The sequence below is a fragment of the Engystomops pustulosus genome, chromosome 11 (assembly GCF_040894005.1).
Source record: "Engystomops pustulosus chromosome 11, aEngPut4.maternal, whole genome shotgun sequence".
Classification (NCBI taxonomy): domain Eukaryota; kingdom Metazoa; phylum Chordata; class Amphibia; order Anura; family Leptodactylidae; genus Engystomops; species Engystomops pustulosus.
The window spans coordinates 13742533-13767322 of NC_092421.1; the positions used below are offsets into that span (position 1 = coordinate 13742533).

The 24790-nt window shown below is 46.2% G+C and overlaps 1 protein-coding gene across 2 annotated transcripts in view; it reads right to left on the bottom strand.

Annotated features, from left to right (window-relative positions):
* The window catches only part of CABCOCO1 (ciliary associated calcium binding coiled-coil 1), an 84593-nt gene that overhangs the window by 39201 nt on the left and 20602 nt on the right, over positions 1–24790 (bottom strand). The gene's annotated exons all lie outside the window — the stretch shown is intronic.

Below are 24790 nucleotides of genomic sequence, written 5' to 3' on the forward strand. Positions count from 1 at the left end.
CCCCCCCTACTAATGAAATGGCCTGCAGCCCCCCCTACTAATGAAATGGCCTGCAGCCCCCCCTACTAATGAAATGGCCTGCAGCCCCCCCTACTAATGAAATGGCCTGCAGCCCCCCTACTAATGAAATGGCCTGCAGCCCCCCCTACTAATGAAATGGCCTGCAGCCCCCCCCTACTAATGAAATGGCCTGCAGCCCCCCCCTACTAATGAAATGGCCTGCAGCCCCCCCTACTAATGAAATGGCCTGCAGCGCCCCATTAATTTAATGGCCTGCAGCCCCGCAGTGTGCAAAAAAAAAAAAACTTACATACTCACCTTTCGATGCTCCCTGTGGCTCTGCTTCCTTATCCTCTTCAACCCAGCAGATTGGACAGATACGCATCCAAGCATTCTGCCCGGCGGCGCCCACTATGATGTGGTGGTGCTGCCGCTGCTGACATCATAGAGTGCACCGGTGGGCATGGACGTGTCTATGTGCGATCAGCTACGAGTTAAGAAGAGAAGGAAGATGAGCTGCGGGGAGCAGGCGAGTATGTAAGTTTATTTTTTAATACGTGTATAAGCCAAGGTGGGGGTTTTTTTCAGCACATTTTTTTGTGCTTATATATACAGTAATCTGCCCGATTATGTTTCTCTTTCTTTAAGAACAAAAATTCTATTACCACTTGCGAATAACTCAGAATTATCAGCAGATAGGTTTGTGGGTTTACAACAGAAACAATAGTGCTGGATAGAGCAGTACATAGAAGACAGGTTTAAGCTCTAAGGGAATACTTTCCATGAATACTGAACCGCTTAATAGTTTGTATACCAAATGTGAATATGGGATTAAGTGACACCTGGCAAAGTCATTCTGGAGATTTATAAACTCCTGTAATGTTTTTGGCTAGGTGCGTGCCTTGCTACATAAAGAAATATTGCCAGAATCCATCCTAGTAACTGAGCCTCCTTTCCAGCTATTCCTAGTTTTTGTTGAATTAAGATCATTTTCAGGCATAGTTACATAGTTATATAATGCAGCTGAAATAAGAGGTGATAGAATATAGATGAGATGGCGATGGGTGTAAAGAAAACATTACAACATTTTCCCCAGTGATCCAGAGGAAAGTATAAAACACATGACAATCTCACAAGTCTCTACATCTATTCTAGGAAGATAAGATCCTACATTACATTGTAAGCAGTGGAGTGGCACTACAAGATGTTGTTTAAGCTACTAAACCTTTGGGTTCACCATTGATAACGGAAATCATTCCTCATCTTATGGGCAGTGTATTCCCATAGACTTAAGCATATTGGAGGTAACCCTGAAGATTATCTGATAAGTAGGAAAAAAAAGCCTGATCAGATGGATTTTGAAGCTTTTTGATAGGACTCAGTAAGTGGCCACAAGGTTCTCAGATTACAAAATCCTTCATGCACACATACCAATACTTTATCTCTAAATAGCAGGGAAACGGCACAAGGCAATGGGGCACATTTACTAAGGGTCCGCGGAGTGCATTTTCATCGTGTTTCCTGACTTTTTCCAGGAAACTGGGGTTTTTGGTGCACGCAATCGGATTTTGGTGCAATCCCGCCGACTTTCATGCGAAACAAATCGGGGGGCGCGGTCGTCGGACGACCCGACTGATTTGGACGGAGCTCGGGATTTAACATTCAATATTGTGTCGCAAGCCATGCACTTACATGCAGCGGGAAGAAGATGGTGAACTCCGGCGGACCTGAGCGGGGAGGCGACGCATGCAGGAAATTGGACGCACGATCTTAGTGAATCGCGGCAGCTCCTAATCCTCTTCGGACAGCGCACCTCGGGGATCACGACGGGACGGGTAAGTAAATGTGTCCTAAAGTGTGTAAAAGGGGCCGTAAACGAGCCTCATTTGTGGCCGTTTCAGCCGCTGTCCACAGGAAACGGAGTGGTGCACCATGCCACACTATGACTGTGCACAGTAGCAGTCTATGGGGATCATGAGATGGTCGCTGTTTGTGCAGCCAGCTCACGGCCAAAAAGACTGGTTGTGTGCATGAGGAATAAGCTTACCTTTCACAACAAATTTCCCAAACAATTTTAGACAACTGAACTTTTGCAGATTTCCAAACAACAATATGTTGCCAAATAAGTCAAACGATATTGCCAATATGCCATCACGTGTAATTAAGTAATCTGTCACATATAATTTTAATTAGTTGTACGACTGGCCACTCTCATGGGTCTAGAGACACAGCACTGCATACAGAAAGGTAAACTTTGATCTAACTTAGCTTTTTTTTTGGAAAAAAGACACTTTTACTATAAAAACTGTTTGGCAATGTGTACACTATTCTCTATGGGGACATGGGGAGCCAGAAAAAGGGCTCCTGATAACAGGTTCCCTTTAATACCTACTACTTCTCCTTTTACTTACTCCCATTTACCAAAAGGTATACTAATAAATATATCTGGATGGGGTTTTTCAGAACCCCTTAGATATAGCAAGTGTTGTCTGTGCCTTTGTTATCAGCTGATTCAATTGTATAATTAATTACTCTCTACTTGACAAAAGACATGCTCTAATACTTTGAAGAGTATCTCCAGCATTAAATCCACATACCTAAGAAAACCTTTGTATGACTGGCTCCCCAGTTAGCACATTCTCGACCCATTGGGTACCAATTTCATATTTAGGAATTGAATCAAATATATTTTCAATCTGTAACAGGCCTAAAGACCAAATATTTGCTTTAAGTGAACCTATCAGCTGGTGACATGCTCTGCTGATTTTAAAAATGCCTTTGTCAGCATTCTGGATCATTTCTGTAGTTTGTATGAGTTTATTTTACATTACCTGCCTTCCTACCAGCAATGTGAGGCGAGTCCCTGAGGAGGGGGCAGCTGAGTATGCATGTATCAGTCTCCTCTCCTCCACATTAATGCTGCTCTTTTCCTCCTCTTTGTCATGTCCATTGGGCAGGATGGAAGGGGATGTGGTGGAGCAGAGGAATGCATGAGGAGACACAGGCTGCTGCTGACCCTTTCCAGGGATTCACCACACACCACCAGGGAGCCAGGTAATGTGAAGCAAACTTATATAAGGTACTGCAATAATTCAGAATGCTGACAAAGGATTTTTTTATAAATCAGCATAGCATAGGCTATTGGAACCTGACACAAGCCAAAAATTACATTCATAGTGAAAAGTGCCCCTTAAAAAGTTGTCCAAAATAGGAAACATAAAAAAGTGAAGCATTACTTGTAATGCTGCTGGCCTCAACATAAAAATATACACAGGATCCTTTTATGTATTATTTTAAGTACTGGGCACCCTAAGACTCTAGGGTTTCAAGATGTTGCAGCCAAACCTAAGAGTTAGGCCACTAAATGTTAACTGCATACATCAATTTGGTTCAGGATAATGTAGTGCACATCCATGTGTCCTTTCCAGTACGGCTCCCGTACGGTGCAGTGCACCCATTGCCGTCTACGTCGGATGTATATATGTCCCCCATACGGCCGTGTGAATGTAGCCTAAGACGTATTCCAGGAATAAGCATAATTCATATTCAAAAGGATCATAAAAATATAAGCTAATATGTAATTAGTTATTTAAATTTTGCTCCTCTTAGCAGAAAAATGTTGTGGACATTCACTACAATGAAGAATTAAAATGCTACAGGACCTTTAATCTGTCCTGTGATTTTGTCCTGTGGAGGGACACAGGACAGAAGATGGCCGCTAGTCACACGTCCACATCATGTGGACATGGGCAGGTCATGTGATCCCCACTGTGTTTGGCTGTAGTCGGTTGGTTGCAGTGCATCCAGTACAGCCAATGTTGTGCCAAAACCCATATCAGTAAGGTAATGTGCAGTTACACATTATTACTATGGTAACAGAGCAGGATAGTCTGTTAATCACTGGAGCAAAGCACAAAAGGTAGGAGTTACTGAGAACTAAGTGACCATGGGACTTGTAGTATCCTGTGGTGGCCATCTTGGAGATAACTCTGCCTACTTTAGAAAGCCCATAACATGTTGTGATTCATGTTGTAATTATTTATTTATATCATTATGGGTTTTGTAACATATTACTGGAATATACCTTGAATATTGAATGGTTGCACAAGTGACCTGCCGATCACAGCAGTTGGACCATCACCGATCAGCTTGTAAAGAGGATAATTTGCAAACTGTATCACAAGGTAATGCCATCATATGATGACCAATAAGGCTTTGCCATGGGATTTTCAAGGCCTTTCAGGTATCAGCTTTTCTTTTATAAATCTAATATATAAAGCTGAGTGTATGTGGCCGCAAAAGGAATCTGCACCATCACGTTTACAATCACCAAATATTGCACAGCCGGTCTCTGTGACTCAGGGAACATCAGAGACTAGGTTTTGAGCTGAAATTTCACCAAATTCACTTATTACCCACCATATACAGGAGCCATTGTTGGCTGCTGCTGCTGTGGCAGTTAGAAGCTGAGTCGTGATTTGTTGCTATTCTGCCACAGGTCATTTATATGAGCTCTGAGTTTTGATTGGTTACTATAGGCAGTGTGTGAGGTTATATGGATAGATATACAGAGATAGGGGGAGATGTGTCAGAAATGTCTGAGGTAAAACTGTTCCAGTTGCCCATGGAAAACGATCAAAGACCAGCTGTAATTTTATAAACCACTGTGGGAAAATGAAACTTGAGCTCTGATTGGTTTCCATGGGCAACTAGAACAGTTCTACTCTCAGAAACTTCTGATAACTCTACCCATAGACAAAGTGACAGTCAGAGACACTGTCAATTAGAGACAAATAAATACAGAGACAGTCAGAGACAGTCAGAAAAATGACAGACACTCATAGACAGAGATGGTCAAAGACCGGGACAGTCAGAGTCACTCAGAGACAGAAATGGTTAGAGACAATCAGAGACAGCAAAGACAGAAACAGCCACAGAAAGAGACAGTCAGAGACAGTCACTGGCAGAGGCATTTAGTGACAGACATTCAGAGACAGTTGTAAACATAATATATAACAATAATAATATATACAAAATATTTTTGTTAACCCGTTCCATTTTGTAATAGGTGTAGCAGTTATTTTCTATCCCGGTCAATGCCGGCATGTACAACTAGTCTCATAAATATACTTACATTGTGAACAATGTTGGACATTCACATTTGCTTTTATTAAACTCAATACACTATATTACTTTATAAGATGGCTATCTTTGGTAATCTCTCTTTGTTTGCGAAAGAGATCTACTACCTGTCGACTTAGAATATTGGAAACAAACTTACATAAGACAGAATATCATTTGTTTCTATAAAATGATTATCTATGTTCCGATCAATTTTTTTTAGGAATACATTTTCCTATCTATGTTGCAGCACAGTCTCAGACGAGGAGACGATATTAAATGTGCTCTCTTGCCTGCTTTCCATTATTCTCATTTCCAATCTAGTGTTCTCATTATCATTACAGCGGCCCCCGTCATCCATTTTTATAGTAGCCTGTTGTTTGTAAATTAAATAATCCTATTATTTTCATTGTAATATCCTGGTGTGAGTATGGAGTATATTTTTTTTCTTGCTGGAGCAGAACATCAATAAATTCTCTTTTCTAAGTGGAGAGGTGCCCAATGTATTTCACAGCTTGCCTAAATGTTTCCAAAGTCTTGAGCCAAGGTAATAAAAACCAAAGCGGCCAGCTATTGCCGAAACAGAATCGTTTCAATGCCGACAAATAGAAAACTGTCCCCGGTTAACAATGTTTCCTCCGTGTTATGACATGGTAATAATATATTACCAATTACAAAAAAAATTTGCACAAAAAGAAAAAAAAAAAAAAAAGTTGCGTTACTCAACAACGGAGTCAAAGCGATAACCAAGAAACTAAAGGTTTCTTGAGGGTGGCATGGTGGCTGAGTGGGTAGCACTTCTGCCTTGCAGCACTGGAGTCCTGGGTTTAAATCCCACCCAGGTCAACATCTACAAAGAGTTCAAAGAGTTTGTATGTTCTCTCAGTGTTTGCGTGGGTTTCCTCCGGGTCCACCGGTTTCCTCCCACACTCCAAAACATACTGGTAGGTTGATTAGATTGTGAGCCCCATGGGGACAATTTGCCATGCTTTGTGCATCGCTGCGTAATCTGTGTGCGCTATATAAATAAAGAATTATTATTAAGGTCATAGCTAAAATGTTCACCTAACATAAAAAAAAAAAATCATTAAATGACAAAAGCAGCAGAAATACTGTTAGGATATAAAAGGAACACATTATTGAATGCTTAATAAAGATAGATGTGTTCAAATTATTCAGGCTGTATAGAACTCCCCCGAGAGCGCTGAAGTAATTGACTGAATTCATTTCTAAACCAATAAAGAAGTAATCTCCTGAACAAGACAGATATCAAAAGATTAAAGGGAGGCCAAATATTGTGCCTGCTGTAAATTAAAAAGTGAGATACTTTTACCAATTAAAACGCTAACGCTATTATAATTCTTGTCATGTTTTAGAAAGAGTTAGGCGCCAAGGTACGCGATACGTTTTAAATATCTTTTTCTTATGAGTGATTTAATTAGAGAAACAAGAGACCAAAGTGTACGTGCCCTTAACTCCTGCCAAGATCTACATCCTCTGCCGTCATCTGAGGTTTCAGCAAAAAGGTATATAAAATATGCTAAACATTGTAAAATACGTAAGCATGATCATATTTTATCAAAAGGGAATGGGTCATCATTAATAGCAGAATATTGCAGGCAGCATGTTATAATGCAGGAGGAGTGGAGCGAATTGTCCATAGTGTCCTATCTGCAGGTAGCATGTTATAGAGCAGGAGGAGCTGAACAAATTGTACATAGTGTCCTATCTGCAGGCAGCATGTTATAGAGCAGGAGGAGCTGAACAAATTGTACATAGTGTCCTATCTGCAGGCAGCATGTTATAGAGCAGGAGGAGCTGAACAAATTGTACATAGTGTCCTATCTGCAGGCAGCATGTTATAATGCAGGAGTGGAGCAAATTGTCCATACTGTTCTATGTGTAGACAGCATATTATAGAGCAAGAGGAGCTGTACAAATTGCCCATAGTGTCCTATCTGCAGGCAGCATGTTATAGATAAGGAGGGCCTAAGCTGATTGTCCATAGTGTTCTATCACCCCAGGGGATCAATAAAGTACAGGGGTGTAACTTGAGGGGTGCAGAGGGTGCAGTCGCAACCGGGCTTAGGGGGCCCATAAGGTGTCAATTTCTCATATGAGGAAACTATTATAAACCATACATTATAGTCAAGGGCCTGGTACAGACTTTGCACTAGGGCCATAAATTACTAGTTTTTCATGCCTTGTATGCTAAAAAAAAAAAAAAAAACTCCTGTACACGTCAATATAAATTCCCCCATTAAACATATGAATTTGTCTTCTCATGACAAAAGGGAAACAAGGGGTTAATTAAAGGGAACGTACCCCCACGATTCTACCTATAAAGGTAGATCGGGTGGTAAGTGGATGAATGGGACGTGAGGAGAGCTCTTTTTAGAGCTAATCCTCACGTCCCCGCTAACTTTTTAAAACTTTAATCCGCGGATATGTAAATTTTCTTAAGCGGCTACTGGGGCGTGGAGTAGCCAGATATGAGACTACACGTCGTGGCTGCTCCACGCCCCAGTAGCCTCTTTTCTCCTCCTACCCTGACATCTTAAAAGGTTCCCTTTAACTTCCCATTACCATAATATAGCAATATAAACCTTATCTGAATACACATGTACTATTTCCTCTATAAAAATACACATAGTAGTAGTTGCAGGCATAGTAGCAAACTTTTACATATACAGGCGGTCCCCTATTTAAGAACACCCGACTTACAGACGACCCCTAGTTACAAACAAACCTCTGGTAACCTACTGTACTTTAGACCTAGGCTACAATAAACAGCTATTACAGATATTAAAGAGGTCTGCAATGAAGCTTTATTGTTAATCCAACATTTTTAAAATCCAATTGTCACAGAGACCAAAAAAAAAATTTGTCTGGGGTTACAATGATAACATATACAGTTCTGACTTATACACAAACCTATCTTGTACATAATCCAGGGCCTGTGTATATAATATAGTAAAGGGGGTATATAAAAAAAAAAGGGGTGTCCAAGAATATAGAATTATATATATATATATATATATATATATATATATATACGGTGTGGGTTGGGGGCGGGGTTTGTAAAAATAATAAAGCTCTTAACCTACCTCTTTCCATGCTCTCGTTCAGCTGCTGCATAACTCTTTATTGCTGGTACACAGAGGCTGGCAGGTAGTGCCGTCCTGACTATAGCTGTACAGCCTAAAATGCACACGGCTTTGGTCACGACAGCTCTGTGTACCGGCAGTGAAGGGTTATGCACAGTGGCGTAACTAGGAGAGTCGGGGCCCCATAGCAGATTTCTACATGGGGCCCCCCTTCCCCTTAAAAATATTCACACATACACACATGTTTATACAATCACACACATTTATACACTTAAATACACAACATAACATTCTACACTCACTTTTATATACTCGTCCACACATACATACGTATACACTCATATGCACACTTTTATGTACTCATATATACATCTAAACACTAATACATACAGTATATACAAATTCACTGTATATACATACAGTATATATGCATCAAAGTTGCATGCATACTGTTTATATATATATATATATATATATATATACATATAGCATACATACATCATATTTTTTTACATACGGTATACACCCAATGTGTATACATATACATGCAGTATAAAGACACCATATACACGCATACTTAATCTATATACAGTATAAACACACAAAATGCATATAGATACAGCAAACATACAGTATATTCAGCATATAATCACACATAGTATATTCAGCATATAATCACACATAGTATATGCAGCATATACACAGTATATACAGCGTTTACACACATATATACAGTATATACAGCATATATACAGTATATACAGCATATACACACTACATACAGTATATACACACACATGCATACAGTATATACACACATACATACAGTATATACAGCATATGCACACAGCATATACACACATATAGCATACATTAATTAACTATACATACATATATATAGGGACTTACATTTCTTGCAGTGGGGTGGGTCAGTTAGGTCTCATCCTGCGAGCCCAGGAAGTGTGTCGGCCAGGCGGCCGCGGCAGCTACATGGCGGGTGGCCGTGGGAGCAGTGTGGAGGGCAGACGACCGCTGGACAGAGGTGCCAACCGGGCGGCCGTGGGACTGGGGACCGCGGGAGCAGCGTCGAGGGCGGGCAGCTGCGGGACTAGTGGGACTAGGGACCAAGGTAACGGCCGGACACCCGTGGGAGCAGTGCTCAGAACAGGCGGGCAGCTGCGGGACCAGGATACCGGCCGGGCAACCTCGGGACCAGTGTGCTGGCCGGGCGGCCTCGGGACCAGGGTACCGGCCGGGCAGCCGTGGGACCAGGGAGTTTGCTTGAAGGCCACGGGAGAAGGATAGCGGCTGGGCAGCCGCGGGAGTAGCAAACCTGCCGGGCACGCCCCCAAGAAGCGCTGAGTACAGGTGGGCAGTTGCGGGACCAGGATACCGGCCGGGCAGCCGCTGTAGCAGAGTGGAGGGCGGGCGGGCAGTTGCGGTACCAGTGTGCTGGCCGCGGGCGCAACATTCTGGCCAGGGGGCTGCGGGAGCAGCGGGCTGGGACAGAAACACTGGGGTGGGCTTGACAAAGAGGGGGGTATTTGGTATTGACCTTAATGCGCCATATAGCAGGGCCCGGGCGGCGGTCTGAACGGGTACAGAAATGCAGCGCTGTCAGCAGACATTGTGCCGCCGTCCGGGCCCTTGATGCTCACGGGCCCCGTAGCAACCGCTACGGCTGCTATGGCGGTAGTTACGCCACAGGTTATGCAGCAGCTGGAGCATGGAGAGAGGTGCTGTCTATGAATTTACCTCCAACTTCTATCCTCACTCTCTTGTGAATCCACAGTAAAGTTCTAAAATCTAAAAAACCTCTCTTTATCAACATCAACTAAATCATGTTCATTTTCGAGAATCGTATCATCAACTGATTTGTGGCTTATTTCTTTATCTTGGATAACGACGCATATACACTTGAGTGTACTTGTACATAGGAGAGGCTGGGAGAGCAGCTGTTCAGTCAGCAACTATCTAAAAGTAAAGGGAGAGCTTTACATTTAAAAAAGAGAAACTTTTCTAATTGCAAAAATTGACCTATTTTGTCCGATGAAATCAGATTTTCGGAAATGATCTCAACAGCATATTAGCCAAATTAAATGTGCTTTTATAATGAAACATAAATTTAAATGCAGGATTTAAACTGAATTAACTGGGATATGTACGTTTGATAAATAACCCTAAATTGGATCCGGGGAAGGTCACAGGCAAAGAGAAGTAGGAATTTGTCTAAAGGAGAGTCAGATCATTGCCATAGACTTTACCATTTTTAATATGTAGCTTTGTTAACTTTTAGAAGTGTCATTAATGTTATAGTTCGCGTAGCCACATTATCTCACACACATAACTAAATAATTTCCAAATATAGAACCATAAATGAAAAATTTCAAATATGGCTGAAATGATGGGTTGGTCCTCTAATCCGATACACCCACAGAAGGCTGTGGAACAAGTTTCTTGGACAACTAAAGCAAATCTATGGATACAAATGAAATAAACTACGTAATCTGTCTTCTTCATCGATGCTGGATGACCAATATACTATAGGCAGAGCTTTCTGGTTCCAGCTCCATTGGATGCCACCTGTTCACTGTTGAATGGGTTACCCAACCCCACTGATCAACTACTAATGTCCTGTGCTGTAGGAAGGTCATAAGTAGACAAGCCCACCCATACCCAACTCTAGGAACAAGGCCCAAAACAAGGAATTACTTTCTCTGGTGGATATTGCAAATTCCAGGATTCTGGAAAAACACATTTAAGACCAAAAAAGCGGAAGTTGACGGATAAATTTGGGAGCCTCGTCTTACTCAACTTCAGGAACCAAGCCCTTATCCGAGTCCTCCTCTGATAATGTCGTGAAGAACTGACTTTCTCTCTCTCTCTCTGCCCTAATGCTGGGGTCTGGGGGAACACTGCTCCACAGACCAATCAGATGTTGTCCAATGAGCAAGGCAGATGTGGAGAGAGAGCAAAAGGAGAGACAGGAGCCGCTGACCTCGTTAAGTATGTTTGACTAGGAATAAAATTCCTAGCCGCTCACCTTATTGCAAGATTATGAGCGCATGTATAGTACAGAGTCAGCAGCCGGTGGTCTCCTGAAGTCAGCAGTTCCCGATCCAGGGTGTGGGATTGCAGTGGAGAGAGAGCAAAAGGAGAGACAGGAGGCGCTGACCTCGTGAAGTATGTTTGACTAGCGTAGAAGGAATAAAATCCGGCAAAGTAGCCGCTCCCCTTATTGCAAGATTATGAGCGCATGTATAGTACGGTGTCAGCAGCCAGTGGTCTCCTGAAGTCAGCAGTTCCCTAATCCAGGGTGCGGGATTGTTTTTTAAGTTACTTTTACATAGTTTCATATTTTGGAAATAAAACCTTTTTATTTGGAACTATCAACTGTTCCCTGAAGTTTTACTAAGCGCCGGACCCTCTCCTGTCATAAACCGGGTACCTCCATCTCTCTCTGTCCGGGCTGACTTCTATGGTTAACTGGTATTTAATTTAATGACATTTTAGTTGCATAAACAACTCACTCCAGTACTTGCACATCCACAATAACAATAAAAGTACAATAACCATAAAAGTTAAATGTCCACTCAGCTCCTGACACACACTGGCTATGGGTAAAGAATGATGCAACTGGATGAGTCAGTTATGTGACATTTACAAGAGGATTTCTCCTACTTTTATATTTTTTTTAACCTGTAACATTAAATATTTCACATACTTTCGCTTTGTGTTTTTGACATTTACAATAAAGGTTTACTTGGAGTTCACTTATTGATGTAGTTTAATACATGTACTTTTCCTCCATTACTGCCAACAAATTTAAAGGCTTTCTAGGTCTACAGAAAAGTGCACTCCATACATTATGGCATCTGAGGGTCACTCGGAAAATAGTTAAAAAGCTAATACAGTAAAATCCCTTGGACAATGGAACTAGAATGAATGGCAGCTCTTGGAGCCAATAAGGCTTCTTCTGTACAGGCTTAAGTCCCTGCATGACAGAGATTTAGCTTTATACAAATTAAAAGGGGGTTTCCAGGGTAAAAGTAATGATGAGAACTCTTACACATTGGTCCTTAATATCAGATTTCTATAAGCTGATCTGTGATGGTAGAGCACGTAACCAATATTTTGTTAGTTGTGTTCCATGACCTTCTTCCTTCCTACTAAAATCAACTTTTACAATTATGCTAATGAGTAGAGATGAGCGAGCACTAAAATGCTCGGGTACTCGTTATTCGAGACGAATAGAGATGAGCGAACATGCTCGTCCGAGCTTGATGCTCGGTCGAGCATTAGGGTACTCGAAACTGCTCATTACTCGGACGAATACTTCGCCCGCTCGAGAAAATGGCAGCTCCCGCCGTTTTGCTTTTTGGCGGCCAGAAACAGAGCCAATCACAAGCCAGGAGACTCTGCACTCCACCCAGCATGACGTGGTACCCTTACACGTCGATAGCAGTGGTTGGCTGGCCAGATCAGGTGACCCTGGGATAGACTAGCCGCTGGCCGCGCTGCTCGGATCATTCTGTCTCTGGATGCCGCTAGGGAGAGAGCTGCTGCTGGTCAGGGAAAGCGTTAGGGTGTTCTATTAGCTTACTGTTAGGCAGGAGTGATTCTCAAAGAACCCAACAGCCCTTCTTAGGGCTACAATAACGTTCTACTTTTTTTATTTTAATTTGCATCTATTACCATTTTGTGAGGAATTAGCAGGGGGACTTGCTACCGTTGTGTTTAGCTCTTAGTGGCACACATATCCATAGCAAAGACCGAAGTGGGAAAATTCAGTAGGGGTTGGATTTCTATTAGGCACTAACTCAGTGTCATCTCATCTGGCATAGTAGTGTGCTTCCTTTGATACTTGGCTAGAAAATAGCCATAGGAGAATACAAACAGCTTCTTGAAGCCTACAGTAGCGTTCTATATATTTGATTTCTGGTTGATCTGCTGGTGGCTGTAGTTTCTGCAGTGCATGTACTTGCCAATTCTGAGCAATTTGTAGTGAGACTTGCGACCGCTGTGTTCTGCGCTTAGTGGCGCACATATCCATAGCAAAGGCCGAAGTGGGAAAATTCAGTAGGGGTTGGATTTCTATTAGGCAATAACTCAGTGTCATCTCATCTGGCATAGTAGTGTGCTTCCTTTGATACTTGGCTAGAAAATAGCCATAGGAGAATACAAATAGCTTCTTGAAGCCTACAGTAGCGTTCTATATATTTGATTTCTGGTTGATCTGCTGGTGGCTGTAGTTTCTGCAGTGCATGTACTTGCCAATTCTGAGCAATTTGTAGTGAGACTTGCGACCGCTGTGTTCTGCGCTTAGTGGCGCACATATCCATAGCAAAGGCCGAAGTGGCAAAATTCAGTAGGGGTTGGATTTCTATTAGGCACTAACTCAGTGTCATCTCATCTGGCATAGTAGTGTGCTTCCTTTGATACTTGGCTAGAAAATAGCCATAGCAATAGGATAGGATTGTTTGGTTTTAAAAACTCAAAAAAAAACAAAAAACACAAAAAAAAAAAAAAACACAAAAAAACACAAAAAAAAACAAAAAGAAGTAAAAAAAAAAAAAAAGTTATAACTCTCATTTTAAAAATGTTTAACCCGAGGGCTAGGGGTAGAGTACGAGGGCGGGGACGTGGGCGTCCAACTACTGCAGGGGTCAGAGGCCGTGGTCCTGGGCGGGGTGAGACACCACCTGCTGATGAGGGAGCAGGGGAACGCCGCAGAGCTACACTCCCTAGGTTCATGTCTGAAGTTACTGGGACTCGTGGTAGAGCACTGTTGAGGCCAGAACAGTGCGAACAGGTGATGTTGTGGATTGCTGACAATGCTTCGAGCAATTTGTCCACCACCAGTCAGTCTTCCACGCAGTCCACCCATGTCACCGAAATCCCCACTCCTCCAGCTCCTGCACCTCAGCCTCCTCCCCCCCAGTCTGCCCCCTCCCAGGAAAATTTGCCATTTGAACCGGCATACTCTGAGGAACTGTTTTCTGGACCCTTCCCACAGTCACAAACCACTTGTCCGGTTGCTGCTGAGCAATTTTCCGATGCCCAGGTTTTCCACCAGTCACAGTCTGTGGGTGATGATGACCTTCTTGACGTAGTGGAAGTGTGTAAAGAGGTGTCCGACGATGAGGAGACACGGTTGTCAGACAGTGGGGAAGTTGTTGTCAGGGCAGGAAGTCCGAGGGGGGAGCAGACTGAGGGATCGGAGGATGATGAGGTGACAGACCCAAGCTGGGTTGAGAGGCCGGGTGAACACAGTGCTTCTGAGACGGAGGAGAGTCCTCGACCTGAACAGGTTGGAAGAGGCAGTGGTGGGGCCAGACGGAGAGGCAGGGCCAGAGCTGGTGCATCAGCGCCACTGTCAACTAGTGAAGCTCCCGTGGTGAGGGCTCTTGCGGCGAGGGCTAGATCTTCAGAAGTGTGGAGGTTCTTTAAGGAAACACCGGATGACCGACGGACTGTGGTGTGCAACATTTGCCAAACCAGGCTCAGCAGGGGTTCCACCACTACTAGCTTAACTACCACCAGTATGCGCAGGCATATGAATGCTAAGCACCCCACTCAGTGGCAACAAGCCCGTTCACCTCCGGCCGTGCACACCACTGCTCCTTCCCCTGTGTCAGCTGCTAGTCAGCCCCCTGCCCAGGACCCTGGCACAAAAACCCCATCGTCGCCTCCACGATCCTCCACAGCATCCACCAGCGTTCAGCTCTCCATACCCCAGACGCTGGAGCGGAAACGCAAATATAGTGCAACCCACCCGCACGCCCAAGCCCTTAATGTGCACATCTCCAGATTGCTTAGCCTGGAGATGCTGCCCTATAGGCTAGTAGAGACCGAGGCCTTTCGCAACCTCATGGCGGCGGCCGCCCCTCGGTATTCGGTCCCCAGCCGCCACTACTTTTCCCGATGTGCCGTCCCAGCCCTGCACCAGCACGTGTCAGACAACATCATCCGTGCCCTGACCAACGCCGTTTCTGACAAGGTCCACCTGACCACGGACACGTGGACGAGTGCTGCCGGGCAGGGCCACTATATATCGCTGACGGCACATTGGGTTAACTTGGTGGAGGCTGGGACCGAGTCTGACCCTGGGGCTGCTCATATACTGCCGACGCCGAGGATTGCGGGGCCTACCTCGGTCCAGGTGTTTCAGGCCTACTATGCCTCCTCCTCCTCCCACCCCTCCTCCACCTCCTCCTCCGAACTACCATCCGTGGGCACGGCGCCATCAGTCGGTAGCTCTAGGCACAGCAGCAGTGCCGTCGCTAAGCGACAGCAGGCGGTGCTCAAACTGCTGAGCCTAGGCGACAAAAGGCACACCGCCCAAGAGCTATTACAGGGCATCACGGCGCAGACTGATCTGTGGCTGGCACCGCTGAACCTCAAGCCGGGAATGGTTGTGTGTGACAACGGCCGTAACCTGGTGGCGGCTCTGCAACTCGGCAGACTGACACATGTGCCATGCCTGGCCCATGTGTTAAATCTGATAGTGCAGTGTTTCCTCAAGACATACCCCAATCTGTCTGATTTGCTCACGAAGGTGCGCCGCATCTGTGCGCATTTCAGGAAGTCCAGCCCAGATGCTGCCACTCTCAGGGCAGCGCAGCGCCGCCTCACCGACTGTTGTGCGACGTGCCCACGAGGTGGAATTCAACACTGACCATGTTATCCAGAGTTTACCAGCAGCGCAGAGCGATTGTAGACTGCCAGATGTCAACTTCCACCAGAACTGGTAGTCAGGTCAGTCAGCTTCCTCAAGTCTACAATGAGGAGTGGACGTGGATGTCTGATATCTGTCAGGTGCTGAGTAACTTTGAGGAGTCAACACAGATGGTCAGTGGCGATGCCGCCATCATCAGCCTCACCATCCCGCTGCTTGGCCTGTTGAAAAACTCTCTGGTCAGCATGAAGTCGGAAGCTTTGCGCTCGTCACAAGAGACGGGGGAAGAATATTCCCTTGTTGATAGCCAAAGCACCCTGAGGTCTGTTTCTCAGCGCATATCGGAGGAGGTGGAGGTGGAGGAGGATGAGGAGGAAGAGGAGGAGAATGTTGGCGAGACACAAGAGGGGACCATTGTTGAGTCCTTCACTGTTCAGCGTGTATGGGCAGAAGAAGAGGAGTTGGAGGAGTTGGAGGAGGAGGAAATGGACAGTCAGGCCAGTGAGGGGAGTGAATTCTTACGCGTTGGTACTCTGGCGCATATGGCAGATTTCATGCTAGGCTGCCTATCCCGTGACCCTCGCGTTCAAAGAATTTATTCCAGCACCGATTACTGGGTGTTCACTCTCCTGGACCCACGGTACAAGCAAAATCTTTCCACTCTCATCCCTGCAGAGGAAAGGAGTGTGAGAATGCATGAATACCAGCAGGCCCTGGTGCACAAGCTGAAACAGTATTTCCCTTCTGACAGCGCTAGCGGCAGAGTGCATAGTTCTGCGGGACAAGTAGCGAGGGAGCGTAGGCGAGCAGGCAGCTTGTCCAGCACTGGCAAGGGTACGCTTTACAAGGCTTTTGCCAGCTTTATGTCACCCCAGCAAGACACTGTCACCTGTCCCCAGTCTCGGCAGAGTAGGGCTGATCTTTACAGAAAGATGGTGAGGGAGTACGTAGCTGACCATACCATCGTCCTAAATGATCACACAGCTCCCTACAACTACTGGGTTTCAAAGCTGGACATGTGGCACGAACTGGCGCTGTACGCCTTGGAGGTTCTTGCCTGCCCTGCCGCTAGCGTCTTGTCCGAGCGGGTTTTCAGTGCAGCTGGTGGCATCATCACCGATAAGCGTACACGCCTATCGACTGACAGCGCTGACAGGCTGACGCTTATTAAAATGAATAAAGGCTGGATTTCTCAGAATTTCCAATCTCCACCAGGTGAAGGAAGCTCAACCTGAATAATTGATCCACTCCTCCTCCTCCTCCTCATTTTCCTCCTTCTCCTCCTCTTTGTACAGTAAAGCAGAGGAAAATGGCTATTTTTTGACAGGGCCCACTGGCTCTTGCTATAGTACTTCATGCATTTAATTTTTCTGGAGGGCCACCTACCCGGTCCTCTGTTTGAAACAATTTTTGTGAGTGCCACATACAGGCACTCAATCTATTCCATTTTTCTGGAGGGCCACCTACCCGGTCCTCTGTTTTAAAAAATTTTTGGGACTGCCACATACAGGCACTCAATCTATTCCATTTTACTGGAGGGCCACCTACCTGCTCCTCTGGTTTGAAACATTTTTGGGACTGCCACATACAGGCACTCAATCTATTCCATTTTACTGCAGGGCCACCTACCTGCTCCTCTGGTTTGAAAAATTTTTGGGACTGCCACATACAGGCACTCAATCTATTCCATTTTACTGCAGGGCCACCTACCTGCTCCTCTGGTTTGAACAATTTTTGGGACTGCCACATACAGGCACTCAATCTATTCCATTTTACTGGAGGGCCACCTACCTGCTCCTCTGGTTTGAAGAATTTTTGGGACTGCCACATACAGGCACTCAATCTATTCCATTTTACTGGAGGGCCACCTACCTGCTCCTCTGGTTTGAAACATTTTTGGGACTGCCACATACAGGCACTCAATCTATTCCATTTTACTGGAGGGCCACCTACCTGCTCCTCTGGTTTGAAAAATGTTTGGGACTGCCACATACAGGCACTATCCAAATTAAATTGTCTCCATAGCAGCCTCCACACGTTGTCTCCATTGCTACCTCCAAAAGTCGTCCATATAGCTGCCTCCATACATCGTCCCTTTATCAAACGAGGTGTGTCAGGCAGAAATTTGGGTTGTTTTCATGGATTCCACATCAAAGTTGTTAACTTTGTCGCCACCCTGCTGTGTTATCCACAAAATATACTGGCAAACTTTTACCATTTAGGGATATTATTTCAGCGCTTCTTGCGCATCTGTTTACATTCCCCTCACCCGGCATATCCTAAACTTATAAGAACGCTACTACACTTGATCTTATACAAAAGGTTCTTAGAAGTGCTGTTTGGGGAGTAGCCTAGAGACAGGGGCTTGGATTGGCGAAAGCTCGCCTGGCAGCGGAGCGCCAGCTCCATGCGCATCATGCGCTTCTTGCGCATCTGTTTACATTCCCCTCACCCGGCATATCCTAAACTTATAAGAACGCTACTACACTTGATCTTATACAAAAGGTTCTTAGAAGTGCTGTTTGGGGAGTAGCCTAGAAACAGGGGCTTGGATTGGCGAAAGCTCGCCTGGCTGCAGAGCGCCAGCTCCATCACAAGATCCAACTAACATAGTTGCAGCACCTTTAATCTACTACTTGTTCACTGCCTCCATAATAATAATAATCTTTATTTATATAGCGTCATCATATTCTGCAGCGCTTTACAAATCATAGGAAACAAATACAAATGTAATGTAACAGAGCACAACATTTGTATGGAACAACAGGAGTGAGGTCCCTGCTCGCCAGAGCTTACGGTTTATGAAGATGATGGGGTAACACGAGGTAAAAGAATATTTAATGGTCAAGCCATTCTTCTTAGGGAATAGAAAAAAATATAATAAATGGAATTGCTGTCGCTTGAAACACTCAGCCGTCATCTTATATACCAGGTCCAGGGTGAATGGGACTGCAGAGAAGTCTGGTGCCTGTTGGTTGCTGGATAACAGATGGGAGGACGACACAGGACGGGTTAGTAGAAGAGTTAAAACTTCATGCAGTTAATGAGTGTTATAGGCTTGCCTAAAGAAATGGGTTTTAAGAGCACGTTTGAAACTTTGGAGGTTAGGTATTAGTCTGATAGTCCGGGGCAGAGCATTCCATAGAATTGGTGCAGCTCTAGAGAAGTCTTGGAGACGCGAGTGGGAGGTCCGCACTAGGGTAGAGGTTAATCTAAGATCACTGGCGGATCTAAGAGCACGGGTTGGGCGATAGACTGAGATAAGAGAGGAGAGGTAGGGGGGTGCAGCATTATACAGAGCTTTATGGATGAGGGTTATTATTATTTTAAACTATTCGAAAGGAGACTGGCAGCAAGTGCAGCGACTGGCATGAACTGTAAGCATACATGGTCCCCTTATCAAACGAGCTGTGTCAGGCAGAATTTGGGGTTGTTTTCATGGCTTCCACAACAAACTTGTTAACTTTGTCGCCACCCTGCTGTGTAATCCACAAAATATACTGGCAAACTTTTATCATGTAGCGATATTATTTGAGCGCTTCTTGCTCACCTCCTTTGGTTCCTCTCTGCCACCCATTGGTTTGAAGCCTGAGTCCATTTAGGGTATGTCGCCATGCCACTCTCTAGCCTGCCGCTGCTGCCGCTGCCTCTGCATGCCGTCCCCTATAGTGTCAGGGTCAATTATTGGATGTTTTAGATGCTATCTAGCTTCATTCTGTCACTCTGTCATGGCCATGCTGTTGCCCATAATTTTGGCATAATGGTGCGATTAGGCAGCCTCAGAGGCATCCATGCATGCTGCCCCTGCTGTTTCCTGAGCCTTGGTCCCCTTGAAAAATGCTCGAGTCTCCCATTGACTTCAATGGGGCTCGTTATTCGAGACGAGCACTCGAGCATCGGGAAAAGTTCGTCTCTAGAGATGAGCGAACACTAAAATGCTCGGGTACTCGTTATTCGAGACGAACTTTTCCCGATGCTCGAGTGCTCGTCTCGAATAACGAACCCCATTGAAGTCAATGGGAGACTCGAGCATTTTTCAAGGGGACCAAGGCTCTGCACAGGGAAGCTTGGCCAAACACCTGGGAACCTCAGAAAAGGATGGAAACACCACGGAAATGGACAGGAAACAGCAGGGGCAGCATGCATGGATGCCTCTGAGGCTGCTTAATCGCACCATTATGCCAAAATTATGGGCAACAGCATGGCCATGACAGAGTGACAGAATGAAGCTAGATAGCATCTAAAACATCCAATAATTGACCCTGACACTATAGGGGACGGCATGCAGAGGCAGCGGCAGCAGGCTAGAGAGTGTCATGGCGACATACCCTAAATGGACTCAGGCTTCAAACCAATGGGTGGCAGAGAGGAACCAAAGGAGGTGAGCAAGAAGCGCTCAAATAATATCGGTACATGATAAAAGTTTGCCAGTATATTTTGTGGATTACACAGCAGGGTGGCGACAAAGTTAACATGGAAGCCATGAAAACAACCCAAAATTCTGCCTGACACAGCTCGTTTGATAAGGGGACCATGTATGGAGGCAGTGAACTAGTAGTAGATTAAAGGTGCTGCAGTTAAAACTATGTTAGTTGGATCTTGGCATGGAGCTGGCGCTCCGCTGCCAGGCGAGCTTTCGCCAATCCAAGCCCCTGTCTCTAGGCTACTCCCCAAACAGCACTTCTAAGAACCTTTTGTATAAGATCAAGTGTAGTAGCGTTCTTATAAGTTTGGGATATGGCGGGTGAGGGGAATGTAAACAGATGCGCAAGAAGCGCTGAAATAATATTGGTAAATGATAAAAGTTTGCCAGTATATTTTGTGGATAACACAGCTGGGTGGCGACAAAGTTAACAACTTTGATGTGGAATCCATGAAAACAACCCAAATTTCTGCCTGACACACCTCGTTTGATAAAGGGACGATGTATGGAGGCAGCTATATGGACGACTTTTGGAGGTAGCAATGGAGACAACGTGTGGAGGCTGCTATGGAGACAATTTAATTTGGATAGTGCCTGTATGTGGCAGTCCAAAAAAGTTTTCAAACCAGAGGAGCAGGTAGGTGGCCCTCCAGAAAAATGGAATAGATTGAGTGCCTGTATGTGGCACTCCCAAAAATTGTTTAAAACAGAGGACCGGGTCGGTGGCCCTCCAGAAAAATTAAATGCATAAAGTACTATAGCTACAGCCAGTGGGCCCTGTCAAAAAATAGCCAGTTTCCTCTGCTTTACTGTACAAAGAGGAGGAGAAGGAGGAAAATGAGGAGGAGGAGGAGTGGATAAATTATTCAGGTTGAGCTTCCTTCACCTGGTGGAGATTGGAAATTATGAGAAATCCAGGCTTTATTCATCTTAATAAGCGTCAGCCTGTCAGTCGACAGGCGTGTACGCTTATCGGTGATGATGCCACCAGCTGCACTGAAAACCCGCTCGGACAAGACGCTAGCGGCAGGGCAGGCAAGAACCTCCAAGGCGTACAGCGCCAGTTCGTGCCACATGTCCAGCTTTGAAACCCAGTAGTTGTAGGGAGCTGTGTGATCATTTAGGACGATGGTATGGTCAGCTACGTACTCCCTCACCATCTTTCTGTAAAGATCAGCCCTACTCTGCCGAGACTGCGGACAGGTGACAGTGTCTTGCTGGGGTGACATAAAGCTGGCAAAAGCCTTGTAAAGCGTACCCTTGCCAGTGCTGGACAAGCTGCCTGCTCGCCTACTCTCCCTCGCTACTTGTCCCGCAGAACTACGCACTCTGCCGCTAGCGCTGTCAGAAGGGAAATACTGTTTCAGCTTGTGCACCAGGGCCTGCTGGTATTCATGCATTCTCACACTCCTTTCCTCTCCAGGGATGAGAGTGGAAAGATTTTGCTTGTACCGTGGGTCCAGGAGAGTGAACACCCAGTAATCGGTGCTGGAATAAATTCTTTGAACGCGAGGGTCACGGGATAGGCAGCCTAGCATGAAATCTGCCATATGCGCCAGAGTACCAACGCGTAAGAATTCACTCCCCTCACTGGCCTGACTGTCCATTTCCTCCTCCTCCAACTCCTCTTCTTCTGCCCATACACGCTGAACAGTGAAGGACTCAACAATGGTCCCCTCTTGTGTCTCGCCAACATTCTCCTCCTCTTCCTCCTCATCCTCCTCCACCTCCACCTCCTCCGATATGCGCTGAGAAACAGACCTAAGGGTGCTTTGGCTATCAACAAGGGAATCTTCTTCCCCCGTCTCTTGTGACGAGCGCAAAGCTTCCGACTTCATGCTGATCAGAGAGTTTTTCAACAGGCCAAGCAGCGGGATGGTGAGGCCGATGATGGCGGCATCGCCACTGACCATCTGTGTTGACTCCTCAAAGTTACTCAGCACCTGACAGATATCAGACATCCACGTCCACTCCTCATTGTAGACTTGAGGAAGCTGACTGACCTGACTACCAGTTCTGGTGGAAGTTGACATCTGGCAGTCTACAATCGCTCGGCGCTGCTGGTAAACTCTGGATAACATGGTCAGTGTTGAATTCCACCTCGTGGGCACGTCGCACAACAGTCGGTGAGCGGGCAGTTGGAGGCGGCGCTGCGCTGCCCTGAGAGTGGCAGCATCTGTGCTGGACTTCCTGAAATGCGCACAGATGCGGCGCACCTTCGTGAGCAAATCTGACAGATTGGGGTATGTCTTGAGGAAACGCTGAACTATCAGATTTAACACATGGGCCAGGCATGGCACATGTGTCAGTCTGCCGAGTTGCAGAGCCGCCACCAGGTTACGGCCGTTGTCACACACAACCATGCCTGGCTTCAGGTTCAGCGGTGCCAGCCACAGATCAGTCTGCGCCGTGATGCCCTGTAATAGCTCTTGGGCGGTGTGCCTTTTATCGCCTAGGCTCAGCAGTTTGAGCACCGCCTGCTGTCGCTTAGAGACGGCACTGCCGCTGTGCCTAGAGCTACCGACTGATGGCGCCATGCCCACGGATGGTAGTTCGGAGGAGGAGGTGGAGGAGGGGTGGGAGGAGGAGGAGGCATAGTAGGCCTGAAACACCTGGACCGAGGTAGGCCCCGCAATCCTCGGCGTCGGCAGTATATGACCAGCCGCAGGGTCAGACTCGGTCCCAGCCTCCACCAAGTTAACCCAATGTGCCGTCAGCGATATATAGTGGCCGTGGTCAGGTGGACCTTGTCAGAAACGGCGTTGGTCAGGGCACGGATGATGTTGTCTGACACGTGCTGGTGCAGGGCTGGGACGGCACATCGGGAAAAGTAGTGGCGGCTGGGGACCGAATACCGAGGGGCGGCCGCCGCCATGAGGTTGCGAAAGGCCTCGGTCTCTACTAGCCTATAGGGCAGCATCTCCAGGCTAAGCAATCTGGAGATGTGCACATTAAGGGCTTGGGCGTGCGGGTGGGTTGCACTATATTTGCGTTTCCGCTCCAGCGTCTGGGGTATGGAGAGCTGAACGCTGGTGGATGCTGTGGAGGATCGTGGAGGCGACGATGGGGTTTTTGTGGCAGGGTCCTGGGCAGGGGGCTGACTATCAGCTGACACAGGGGAAGGAGCAGTGGTGTGCACGGCCGGAGGTGAACGGGCTTGTTGCCACTGAGTGGGGTGTTTAGCATTCATATGCCTGCGCATACTGGTGGTAGTTAAGCTAGTAGTGGTGGAACCCCTGCCGATCCTGGTTTGGCAAATGTTGCACACCACAGTCCGTCGGTCATCCGGTGTTTCCTTAAAGAACCTCCAGACTTCTGAAAATCTAGCCCTCGCCGCAAGAGCCTTCGCCACGGGAGCTTCACTACGTGACACATTTGGCGCTGATGCACCTGCTCTGGCCCTGCCTCTCCGTCTGGCCCCACCACTGCCTCTTCCAACCTGTTCTGCTATAGGACTCTCCTCCGTCTCAGAAGCACTGTGTTCACCCGGCCTATCAACCCAGCTTGGGTCTGTCACCTCATCATCCTCCGATCCCTCAGTCTGCTCCCCCCTCGGACTTCCTGCCCTGACAACAACTTCCCCACTGTCTGACAACCGTGTCTCCTCATCGTCGGACACCTCTTTACACACTTCTTCCACTACGTCAAGAAGGTCATCATCACCCACAGACTGTGACTGGTGGAAAACCTGGGCATCAGAAAATTGCTCAGCAGCAACCGGACAAGTGGTTTGTGAGTGTGGGAAGGGTCCAGAAAACAGTTCCTCAGAGTATGCCGGTTCAAATGCCAAATTTTCCTGGGAGGGGGCAGACTGGGGGGGAGGAGGCTGAGGTGCAGGAGCTGGAGGAGTGGCGATTTCGGTGACATGGGTGGACTGCGTGGAAGACTGACTGGTGGACAAATTGCTCGAAGCATTGTCGGAAATCCACGACATCACCTGTTCGCACTGTTCTGGCCTCAACAGTGCTCTACCACGAGTCCCAGTAACTTCAGACATGAACCTAGGGAGTGTAGCTCTGCGGCGTTCCCCTGCTCCCTCATAAGCAGGTGGTGTCTCACCCCGGCCAGGACCACGGCCTCTGACCCCTGCAGTAGTTGGACGCCCACGTCCCCGCCCTCGTCCTCTACCCCTAGCCCTCGGGTTAAACATTTTTAAAATGAGAGTTATAGCTTTAATTTTTTTTTAACTTTTTTTTGTGTTTTTGAGTTTTTAAAACCAAACGATGCTATCCTATTGCTATGGCTATTTTCTAGCCAAGTATGAAAGCACACTGCTATGCCAGATGAGATGACGCTGAGTTATTAAAAAAATAAACGTAAAATAAAAAAGGAAATGGCAGACTGTGCCTAATTGAAATCCAACCCCTAATAAATTTTCCCACTTCGGTCTTTGCGATGGATATGTGCGTCACTAAGCGTAAAACACAGTGGTCGCAAGTCTCACTACAAATTGCTCACAAT